The sequence below is a fragment of the Aplidium turbinatum genome, chromosome 7 (genome assembly GCF_918807975.1).
Source record: "Aplidium turbinatum chromosome 7, kaAplTurb1.1, whole genome shotgun sequence".
Classification (NCBI taxonomy): domain Eukaryota; kingdom Metazoa; phylum Chordata; class Ascidiacea; order Aplousobranchia; family Polyclinidae; genus Aplidium; species Aplidium turbinatum.
The window spans coordinates 303,974-315,357 of record NC_137478.1 but is presented as its reverse complement, the minus strand read 5'-3'; the positions used below and the strand labels follow the sequence as shown (position 1 = coordinate 315,357).

At 39.0% G+C, this 11,384-nt stretch overlaps 1 long non-coding RNA gene across 1 annotated transcript; it reads left to right on the top strand.

The window, feature by feature from the left end:
- Nucleotides 1–1,445: 1,445 nt before the first annotated feature.
- Nucleotides 1,446–7,995, top strand: LOC145773998 (uncharacterized). Its single transcript, XR_014289991.1, has 3 exons — nucleotides 1,446–1,533; nucleotides 6,416–6,639; nucleotides 7,774–7,995. It is a non-coding gene; the product is annotated as an uncharacterized LOC145773998 (long non-coding RNA).
- The last annotated feature ends 3,389 nt before the right edge of the window (nucleotides 7,996–11,384 follow it).

Here is an 11,384-nt window from a genome sequence, read left to right as displayed (position 1 = left end):
ATGTATCATCGCAGCCTGATTGCAATTGTAGGGTGAGGCCAGATTGTCCTTTGAATGGGCAATGCTTGCAGAAGGCCGTTGTTTACAAAGCCACCATTGATAACAGTCCGAAGGTTCTTAATTACATTGGTTGTTGTGAAACTACTTTTAAAAAACGTTTTTCCAACCATAAATGTACTTTCATGGATAGGTCTAAACGAAACAGCACCGAACTATCTAAGGCAGTTTGGGACCTTAAGGACAAGGGTGTTGATCCTAAAATAACTTGGTCCATCCACAGCTGTGCTCGGCCTTATAGTGGAGGTGGTCGTAACAATTGTGGCCTATGTTTGGCTGAAAAGCTGGCCATTCTGAAGGCTGATAGTGGCCACCTTTTGAACAAGCGTTCGGAACTGGTCGGCAAATGTCGTCATAGAAACAAATTTGAACTCAAGTACTTCAAAATAAAATAAATTCCTTTTGATTTTCACAGGTTTTTTTTAAAATTTCATTTGATTTTTACAGGCTATAAATCTCATTTAATTTTTACAGGTTTATAAACAGATTTTATTTCATTTGTTCAGGTCACAACAGGTTACATCATTACAATTCCTTGGGATTTTCACAGGTTATAATTTTGAAAAATTAAATTTCATTTGATTTTTACAGGTTATAAATCTCATTTAATTTTTACAGGTTTTAAAAACAATTTTCATTCATTTTGTTCAGGTTACTACAGGTTGCGCTGATCATCACACATGCATTTTGCTTCTTTGTGATGTCATAGATGTTGCCATCATGTTGCTTGGTTTCCATTGGGACAAATTGATTGAAACTTTGTCGTGGCGGATGGAGGTTGTCCTTAGTAATTCTGAAGTTTTTTTTCTGCAGATTGGATTACGGTTATAATATTTAATATCTTTTCAGGAATTCAGGTTTAGAGGTTTTTTTGCAGATTAAATTACAATTGTAATATTTAATATCTTCTCAGGAAGTACAGGTTTAGAGATTTTTTTTGGCAGATTAAATTACAGTTGTAATATTTAATATCTTTTCAGAATTATCGATTCTTTACTGTTTGCATGTTTTTTCAGACCTTCTGATGATCCGTTAGATGAAACAATTTGTAAAGGCTTCAGATAGTAATAACTATATTTGATTTATTAAATATTACATGAACAATTACAAGCCAAAAACCGCTTTGCGAACTCAATATGCCATACGGGGGTGGTCCCCAGCCAGGGGCTTGGAAAGCAGTAAATACGGCCTTGCATGATTGGAGCTATTCAATTATCGAGCTTCTGTGGTTGATTCATTTCATTGATTCAATTTAAAGTATAGCCTGCAATTGTGACATCACTGCTTGAGTCTACTCCAATCAACCCTTCTCGATTGTTCCAGGTGTGCTTATGACCTCACAAGCGTTTAAGGTGTGCTATTTTTGCAATCGTGCTAAGCTTGGCGCATGCGCAGATTTCGCCATTGATGAGCAACGTGAGAATTGTCCGGGAATTTCACAATTCACAGACAAGAGTTGTCACACGATAAGTTCAGGTGAGGAAACCTACGTATACGAATGTCATTGCAATGTATAGTTTGGTTTTTTTTACTGGGTGTTCCCTGTTATCGATACTCCGTCATTTTGAGGAGCTGGATACTGGTAGTAACAAACAACAAATACAAGTTGACAGGAATGAGGTAACTATCGGTGCGGTGTGCTCCTTGAAGATGACAGACACAGCAGTTGAACATACCACTCCGGAGCCACCAGATGAACCGATATCTTACCGAAATTGATAAATTCTTCTCTCGTGTTGTCGCTAACTGTCAGGGCATCCGTTGGTTAGCCACTGCCTGGTGTCGTCATCGATAGAAACTAGGCCTCCCATACCATGAGATGGTCTGTATAGCAGACAATCCTTGATAAAGTGGGCTGCCGTCTGCATTTCACCACACTCACAAGCAGCGCTCTCTGCCAAGCCCCAACGCAACATGTCTGCACAATAGCGTCCAACACCAGTGTGCAAACGGTTACGCCTTGATGAGGCAAGTCTAGAGAGGCCATGGCCCAGCTGGTTCTCGGGCGGGGATCTGAATACTTGGCGAAGTGGAGATGTGCTGCTTGACCATTGTTCACACCATGCCGCGTGGCACCACTGTTTGCTAGGGCTTGCACATTGATAAATTAATCATCATTGATGGGATGACTATGGTAAACTTATATAGTTACCAAAACGAAACGAATGAAAACATGCCAAGAATTTGCAGATGCCTTTTTTCAGATTTTCCATAACATAGAGTCATAGGCTAATCTGTCGAGTTCTTTGTTACAAGCAAGTTTCTTTTCTGTTTGATGCTAAATTTGGAAACATTAGGCTATGTTAAAATTAAAAATTTAGTTACTTGAAAAATCAGAAATGCTCTCATTTTTTAACAAAATTACTCAGAAACATAAAACGTTACTTTGTAGATGGTCTCATGCAAGCTTGTATCATATCGTTGAGGGCAACACAAAATCAAGTTTGCAGTTACCACTCTTGACAAATCGATTTATAACGGAGTTCCTGACAATTAAAATGTTCCCATGTTGATGCAGAAACGCCAATGCGCTGAGTTTATCCTCTCCATATGTTAGCCTATTCCTTTGTCAGGTTTTCAGCGACCGAAAGCATAAACCTTATTCCAGCTAAGCTACGCTGGCAGGCAAGAGAAATTATGCTGATGTTTGCATTATATCAGCAATACTATACAATTCTATTGTGATGAAACAATGTACGAAAGAATGCCTGACCAAAAAACTTAATCCGACAAATGCGCCGCAGTCAAAGTTAAGTTTCTATGGTTTAATTGTGACACAATTTCCCCTCTGGATCCGCCACTGATCTCACTAAGTCAGTTTGGCCCAAGGACACAAGAAAAGATGGAAGAAAACAGCAAAAAATCAAGCGGAAAAAAGTTATTGGAGATGATTTGATGTTTCAAGAATGAAGACTGACCGAGTTGCACAATATACCACAACAGATTAACTGACCTCACAGATGGAATGAGAAAGCGTGTTAAGAAAATTAAAAGATGTGGATAAAGGAACATAAGATACTATTGTTGTTATGGACATTTTAGTAATAATAGTGAACAAGGAAACGAAGGGAAATGGTCCAGCGGGCAACTTTTGAGACGATTGCACAAACGTAGTTGCAGACCCGTAGCCAGCCGGAAGCGAGGGGGGCCTCACCCCCTGAAAAAAAAATCGCCCCCACCCCTGGAAAAATCTCAATATTCTCGAGCAACAACTACAATTATAATGATTCAATTTTTTTGCCCCCCCCCTAAAAAAAAGTTGGCCCCCTTGCTCTGCGGTCTGGCTACGGCCCTGCGTAGTTGTGTAAAAAGACACAACCATCTTCCTACTTCACATGACGTGATACGTTGAAGATTCCATCTTAATTAGAAGATTAGATGCATGTGATTTCACATCTTCATGGGTTCATTGTCTTCATACTAGTAAGAGATTTCTAAAAAAGTGAGCTATCAAATCATTTAATTTGATGAAGAATATGCTTTACTGCCCTCTTGTGGCAATATAAAAGAAATAATGCCAGAAGAAAAAAATGTCACGCCATAAAAAGGGTCTGTGTCAACTTTTGTTTGAATCGGTTGAGTGGCTGCCAAGAAAACTCAAATTATATTTTTACCACTACTGGCAGTGAAGAGCTAAAAGTGTGAACTAATGTGCCCATATCTTTAGACCCAAAGGTCCAATCTAAAAACCTTTTTTTAATTGTGCACAAAATAAAAGGGCATGTTTTAAAGGTAGGTTTAAAGATGTAAATTTAAGACAGCGTTCTCTAGTGGCAAAATATGGAATTATTTTACAAAATAGGTCCCAAAAACTGCCCTTGTGGATGGTGTAAACCTGCGGGTGGGGTAAACGTCGATCAAGTTTTTTCAAAGTCAGGATTTATGATCAGTAACTATCATGATCAAAAATTTATGATAAAACATTATCCCATCAATGTAAACTTTAAAATGGTTAAAAGTCGTGAAAGGTCAAAGTCCAGATTATAAAACGGACGAAATAGCATTCACTTTAAAATGAAAAGCGGTCAAATTGGACCGCCTGGTACTTTTAGTGTTAAAATTTTTATGGACCTGTGTAGGATCTGTAAAAAAACTTTGCCTATTCATTAACCCAGAAAATTAAAAAAGTAAAGCTGGTTAAGATGAGAATATCATGGGGCGCCTACAACAACCTACCCCATTTTGGACGCCATCTTGAATATCGTACCCAAAAGTGTTCAGAAAAATCCTACCCTAATTTTTTATCAAGCTTATGTTCATTCAAATCCAAGTGAGTTTTTGCTTATAACAAAAACCCACAAAATTACAAATAACTTAAGCTACTACACTTATATTCCGTTTCTTTGGAGGCAACCTCTACAACAATGGTTCTCAACCGGGGTGCCGTTTACGTGTCGCAAGGGTGCCGCAGATTATTAGAGTAGCATTATCATATATGCGCTCAGACATTGAAAGGATTTACGCTAAAACTCAGCACAGATTTCGCACCAGGGGCTCTATCCACTTTTAGAATTTGGGGGGGTGATTTTTGGACAGTGGGCTAAAATCGTCATAGTCATTACAACTTCTGGGTGGCTGCGCCCCCCAGACCCCCCATTGCAGCATCAGCTTCTTTCTGATCGAAGCATAGGGTTTTCAAGTCTTTTCACAAAGTATGTTTCGGAAAGGGCATTTTTGGGTAAGCAAACTGGTAGTCACTTAATAAGAAATAATTCTGGCACTGCAAATGAAAACTCGAACCAATCATGAACTACGTTTTCCGTGACGTGAAAAAGGACGAAAAGAAGATGATACAAAGAAAATTAAGTGCTGGATTTTCTATCAGCTGTTTGTTTGTTTGTTTGTTTGTTTTTCATATTTTTACCCTGCATTGCGAGAAAGCGGACTTGAGCGCTATGCATCGGTGTACGCCTTCTGACGTACACCTGACCCACGCTGCAGCCGACGACAATGTCTGTTTCCGGTTGTCTACTCTACTTATGACTTAAATTTGGTACTACCCATTACTCGAAATCGATCACTGGGTAGAGGCAATTATACTTATAGTGAAGTTTCTTTCCCATAGAAACAACAGCAAGTGCGGGGGGGTGGAGTCGAACATGCAGGCTCTCGACTGCGAGCCCAACGCGCTAACGACTCGGCCACTGCTGCTGACTAAGTTGGCAGCTGGTTGGCTTTTTAGGGGTTAGGGTTAAAAAGTAGTCATTTCATTGACGTGGGTTCGATTCTCACAACTGCTATTGCTCTTTTTTCTTCTGTAATTATCAAATAAAGTTCAAAACAAAGATTAACTCTCTGGCTAAGTGCTAGAAAGGTCACAATTGGACGGTAGCCTCGTATAACATGTTCTGATTGGTTAGCGGTGTCATTCTAGTCATTTGCAGTGGCAGAATTTTGTCTTGTTAAAGTGGCTACCAAGCAAACTAAGTTAAAACACAGTGTAAATGCCTGGCTCGTAATTTAGGGTTGCCAAACCAAAAAATCATATTGAAATGAAATATATATTCCATAAACAGACATAATTCAGCAACAGCACTACATTTAACATTATAAAAACAAAAAAAACAAAAAGCGAACGTTTTCGGCTAGTCATATAGCCTTTTCAAGCCTATAAGAAAATACTTTTTTAAAAGAAATGCTAAAGAATCATTTAGTATCAGCAAAAATATGGTCAAATCTAAACATTTGAGAAACTGCCTCGCACACACAAAATGATAACTGAAAATTACACAGCACAACAGGTCAAGTATTTCAGAGGTAAAATCAATTAATTTTACCTAAGCAATACAGTTATAAGTATTTCAGAGGTAAAATAAAATAAATTATCAAGTATTTCAGAGGTAAAATCAATTAATTTTACCTCTGAAATACTTGACCCGTTGTGCTGTGTAATTTTCAGTTATCATTTTGTGTGTGCGAGGCAGTTTCTCAAATGTTTAGATTTGACCATATTTTTGCTGTGATACTATATGATTCTTTAGCATTTCTTTTAAAAATGTATTTTCTTATAGGCTTGAAAAGGGCTATATGACTAGCCGAAAACGTTCGCTTTTTTTTTGTTTTTTGTTTTTTTGTTTTTATAATGTTAAATGTAATGTTGTTGCTGAGTTATGTCTGTTTATGGTTTAAAAGAGTTACCTCTCTACCCAAATTGTAAATATATATTCATATTGATAAAAAATTCAAAATGTGCTAACAGCGAAAATTTAATGCAGAAAGTTTTTGGTTTGAATTTGGGTGCCGCCAAATTTTTTGGTTGTTTGCAGGGTGCCGTAAGCCAAAAAAGGTTGAGAGCCGCTGCTCTACAAGTTGCATTAGTGTTGTGTTTGCTGAGAATTTGATTGTTCTTCTCTCACAGTGACGATCCACGCGCACGACGACGGGAGGACGCTCCTGAGGCGATGCAACGATACAATCAGTATTTGTGACGTCACCAACCAAGGGTCACGTGGTCTGCTGTGCTGCAGTTCTTGCAATTCAGGAACTACTGTTACGTATGACTGCATCACTTTCACCTTCGTGACGTTTTTTGTTTCTTTCATCATCATATTTCGCTGACGTCATCAACCACCATTGGAAAATGTAAGTTGGAAGATGAAACACTAGATGGAATTAACTTGAATAATTGTATTCCACCGCTGCCACAGTTTCATGTATCGCACAGCAAGTTCGCCTACAGGAGTGGAGCTGCCCCGACGGTTCATTTGCATCAATTTACATTCAAACAGGAGTTCGGCCGTTTCAATTTCAGTATGCACACATAGCCTAAGTAGTCCCGCTCATCGGCCACAAACGTCCCGCGGATGAATAAAGTGCTGACCATCACATTCTTGAGCAGACTTAATTGGACAATTAGATCTAGTTGTCTAATTCGATAAATTAGAGCGAAATGTCGTTAATTCTAATTCTAATCTAATTCGGTAAAAACTTGTTTGCTCTAGTTGTAGTTCTTATCCAATCTCTAGTTTTGCTAAAACTTTTAGTTTGTGCAACAGTCTGTTTTAGAAAACGGAAGGAAGGATTACGCCGTATACGTCAACGTAACTTGTAAAAAAAGTTGGCGGCGTCAGCGTCAGCGCATACACTAGCGTAAACTCATTTTGTTTGATATAGGTGCCAAACATTCACACGGTATAAACCACTCGAAACAAACAAGTTTCATTTTGAATTTCCACGAAGAAACACAAGCATCTGAAAGTGTTCATCTGACATTTTGCTGCGTTTTGGTTGCAATATGTCTTTGCCCATTGAAAACATTCTTTCAACTGCAGCGCTGGAAGGTATTGGCGTGTTGTAGCAAAAAAATACATTAAAAAGTATGCGTTGACGCGATGCGCTAAAAACCCGCGAAAACTTTACGGCGTAGCCCCAAGCAACAACTATCCAAAAAGATGTGGCCGTAAGCATTAGCGTAAACAAAAAGTCTACTCCGCAAGTCTACGGCGTAGAATTTGCGGCGTATACGTACATCTCTGGCTACAAGCATGTTACAAACAATTAGAACACACACAAAAGGAACGATGAGCCATAGGCGAATAACTGCCTGTTGAGAGATGGACTGTTGCGTTTGATTCTTTAGGCTTCCATGATCTCAGTCTGAAAATCAGATCTTTATAATTTTTGGGCGATAGACTGTCCCTGTAACTTTAACTTATAACCGTGTTGCTTAGGTTTATTATCGCCTTCACTAGTAACAGTATCATTTTTGTTGTGCAGAATAACTTTCTTGCTGGCCGGATGTCCGCCGCACGAGACCTCTGCTTCGCCCGATCGTCAGAGCCGACCAGCCGCTCCTTGGGAACAGAGGAACTGTTAGCAGGGCCTCCGAGAGAAATCAGGACTGGTCCGGAAGCAATACGAAAAATGGGCCCCAGAAAAACAATTTTCAGCAAAAATAAAAGCAATCAATTTGTATCATGCGTTGCATCATATGCTTCAAGGTGAACTTATCTTACTATCCTCAGCGTACATTTTAGCTACGTATCGTCAAGAAAAATTTTTTTTAACAAAAATCACTCGACTACACTTGCAGCAAAATTGCTATTGTTGCTCACTATTTTATCTAGAAAAACTTGTAGTAGGCCTAGGGTTGTACGGTGTGAACCTCTCATATGCGGTGCCTCTGGCGCTTCAACCAGTGTTTAAAAATATCGGATGTGCTGCTCCACATTCGCCAGTTCAGTTCAGTTGTTTTTATTTCTGACCATCATATCAAAACAATACACGTCAACATAGCAAAGGTCGAGAAAAAGGTAGAAGCGACAAAACGCGAACGTTAAAACGTGCTTGTGACTGAAGTAAGTTATTGAGCTGAAAAAAAAAAAAAAAAATTTGGCACGGTCGCAACACCTTCAGAAAAATTTAAGATATAAAGGGAAAATAAAAAAAGAAAATGTTACAAAACAAAAACAAATAAATTTAGGCTATAGCTTTATTAGCCTACATATCTTTAGCTGATATATTTAAGATTTGTATGGACAGTTGCTATGAAGATCGGCCGTGGTGCGTTATCAAGAGTGCTGATGGTCGTAAGGGAAACACGTCTTGATGCGTTTAGCTCATAGTAAAGAAGAGCAAGGCAGGCAAAGAAAACCCCACAAAGAAATCCTACCACGGGCAAAGCCATTTCAAGCGCAACGCACCATAGGCCTTGCACGACTCACTAATTAGATAGGCTATAACTTGACGACATTGAAAACAATGACAAAAACAAATAAAACAAACTAGCAAGAACAACATCATCATCTTTCGGAAATTCAATTATACCCAGGGAAGTTATGTCTTGAAGATATCAAGCGTGCTTTGATAAAAGCTGCGTTGATAGAGCGATAATTTTAGACCCCAGTCAGCTAAACTCGTCACCTCCACACTGATCCAACGTTAGCAAACGTTGAATTAATGTAAAAACGACAGGCATCGCCAGCTGGGATGTAATAGTGGCCTGTCACAGTAATATGATAAATTTGGGTTACCGTATGTTTTACACGTTAAACCATAACAAAAGTGAAAAAAAAAATCTAATTTGGCATGTTAGAAAAATAGATAAACAATCAAACAATAGCAAGCACTCCTTCCTTGACCAAATGATCGATGTCCTGAATGTTGGACTCGCAGTGTGAACATCCAGGGCTGCTGAGAGTACCCCACCTACAGCCAGAGATGTAAACTTTTTGTTTACGCTAACGCTTACGGCCACATTTTTTTGGGTAGTTGTAGCTTGAGGCTACGCCGTAAAGTTTTTGCGTTTTTTAGCGCATAGCGTCAACGCATACTTTTTAATGTATTTTTTTCGCTACAACACACCAATACCTTCCAGCGCTGCAGTTGAAAGAATGTTTTCAATGGGCAAAGACATATTGGAATCAAAACACAGCAAAATATCAGATGAACACTTTCATGCTTGTGTTTCTTCGTGGAAATTCAAAATAAAACTTGTTTGTTTCGAGTGGTTATTACCGAGTGAATGTTTGGCACCTATATCAAACAAAATGAGTTTACGCTAGTGTATGCGCTGACGCTGACGCCGCCAACTTTTTTTACAAGTTACGTTGACGCATACGGCGTATGGTTTTTCGAACGTTTGCGTTTACGCTGACGGCGTCAATATTTTTTGTATGCGCGTACATCACTGCCTACAGCATCTAATATTAAGTACAGCATCCAATATTAAGTAAGAATATTTTTTTCCCACGTACTTTCTGTCTCATTCACATATTTTGGTAAAAATTTGTATTAAAACCGTGTGAATGCAACATTTCCTCGTTGGCACGGTTGGTTCAGTGGTTTCAAAAAAATAAATAAAATAAAAAAAAAATAAAAATTATTTTTTCTTATTAAGTGAGATCTCCTATCTCACTTAATATTAAGTGAGATCTCCTATCTCACTTAATATTAAGTGAGAGTACCGCCCCGATAACTCAGTTGATTAGCGCGTCACATCTGGAACGAAGAAACTTTAAGATCAAGCGGCGCTGGTTCGACTCTCGGGGTGCGCGCTTGAGCAACGCACGTTAAGGACTATTCTCCATTCAGCGGCATCTAATGAATGGAATAGTTCCCCAGCAACAAGACTTCAACAATCGGAAACTTCACTCTGTCAATCTCGGTGACCGGGCCGCGAATTTTTTTTCCCACGTACTTTCTGTCTCATTCACATATTTTGGTAAAAGTTTGTATTAAAACCGTGTGAATGCAACAATTTCTCGTTGGCACGGTTGGTTCAGTGGTTTCATCCTCTGCCTACTGATAGTGAAAACGAGGGTTCGAAGCCCGTCAAAGTCTAATTGATTTTTGCGGTGCACAAGAGCTTTTCAAAAAAAGTAGGATTAGGGAAAGCCTACATTTTATTATCATTGCAAAATTTCATTGGCAAATAGTTATTTCGCAAGCTGAATCAACCAATCTCTCAAAACACTTTCGGAAAATCTTACTTTTAGAGTGACTAGAATCGATGAGACAGAAAGCTCGTGGGAAAAAAACTTCGCGACCAGGCCTGCGTCAGTAATTCAAAGCCTCTACAAGTATGCAAAACTGCCAGGATTAAGCTCTGCAAGAAGCTTTCCCAGTCCGAGGATAAAGATTCAATCAATCAAGTAGGCTAAAAAACTTATCATTTCATTGTTTCAAAAAAGAGATCAAAACGTTAATTTTACTAAGCTACAGTGCATCGTAAGTGATATCTTATGGAAACCAACTTGCCATTTGTGTTTAGGTCTACGTTATCTTAAATACGCTTTTTTTTGGTGCGTATGTTGAAGCGCGGGAACGTTTTAACGTTTTATTTATTTTTTCTGTTGTAGCCTAAGCTTATTATGGCAAAATCGTCATTTCCGTAGGGTGGCAATTGACTAGTAGACCGTATGGTCGTCTCGTTGTCTCCCTGTCGGTATGGGAACTTGTGTAACTTTTGCATTGTGTATATTACTTGCATATTTCAAACATGTAGCCTACCTACAGTATGTTCCTGTTAATATTTGGGCAGTGCGAGCGTGTTTGCTGATGATCTTGTCAGCTGTGACACATTCTTGTTTGTTGGTTTGTTGTGTGAAAACATGAAAGAGCCGTTGTTGGGTGGGTGATAACGGCCTATACTCCCCTTGACAAGTCTACGTAACAAGCCAGCAGGGGCGGATTTACTTATGGCGCCGGGGCGCCGCGGCGCCCCCTAAAATTCCAATTTATTTTTTTATGTCTGCATGCAAATTCCCTTTTTATGCTATACTGTACTTTAACTTGTAAATTTCCATTTTACTAACGTAAAACAATGCGTGATGTTCAGTGGCGCGGGAACTATTTTTCTCTAGGGGGGGCTGAAGCTGCCGTAGTGT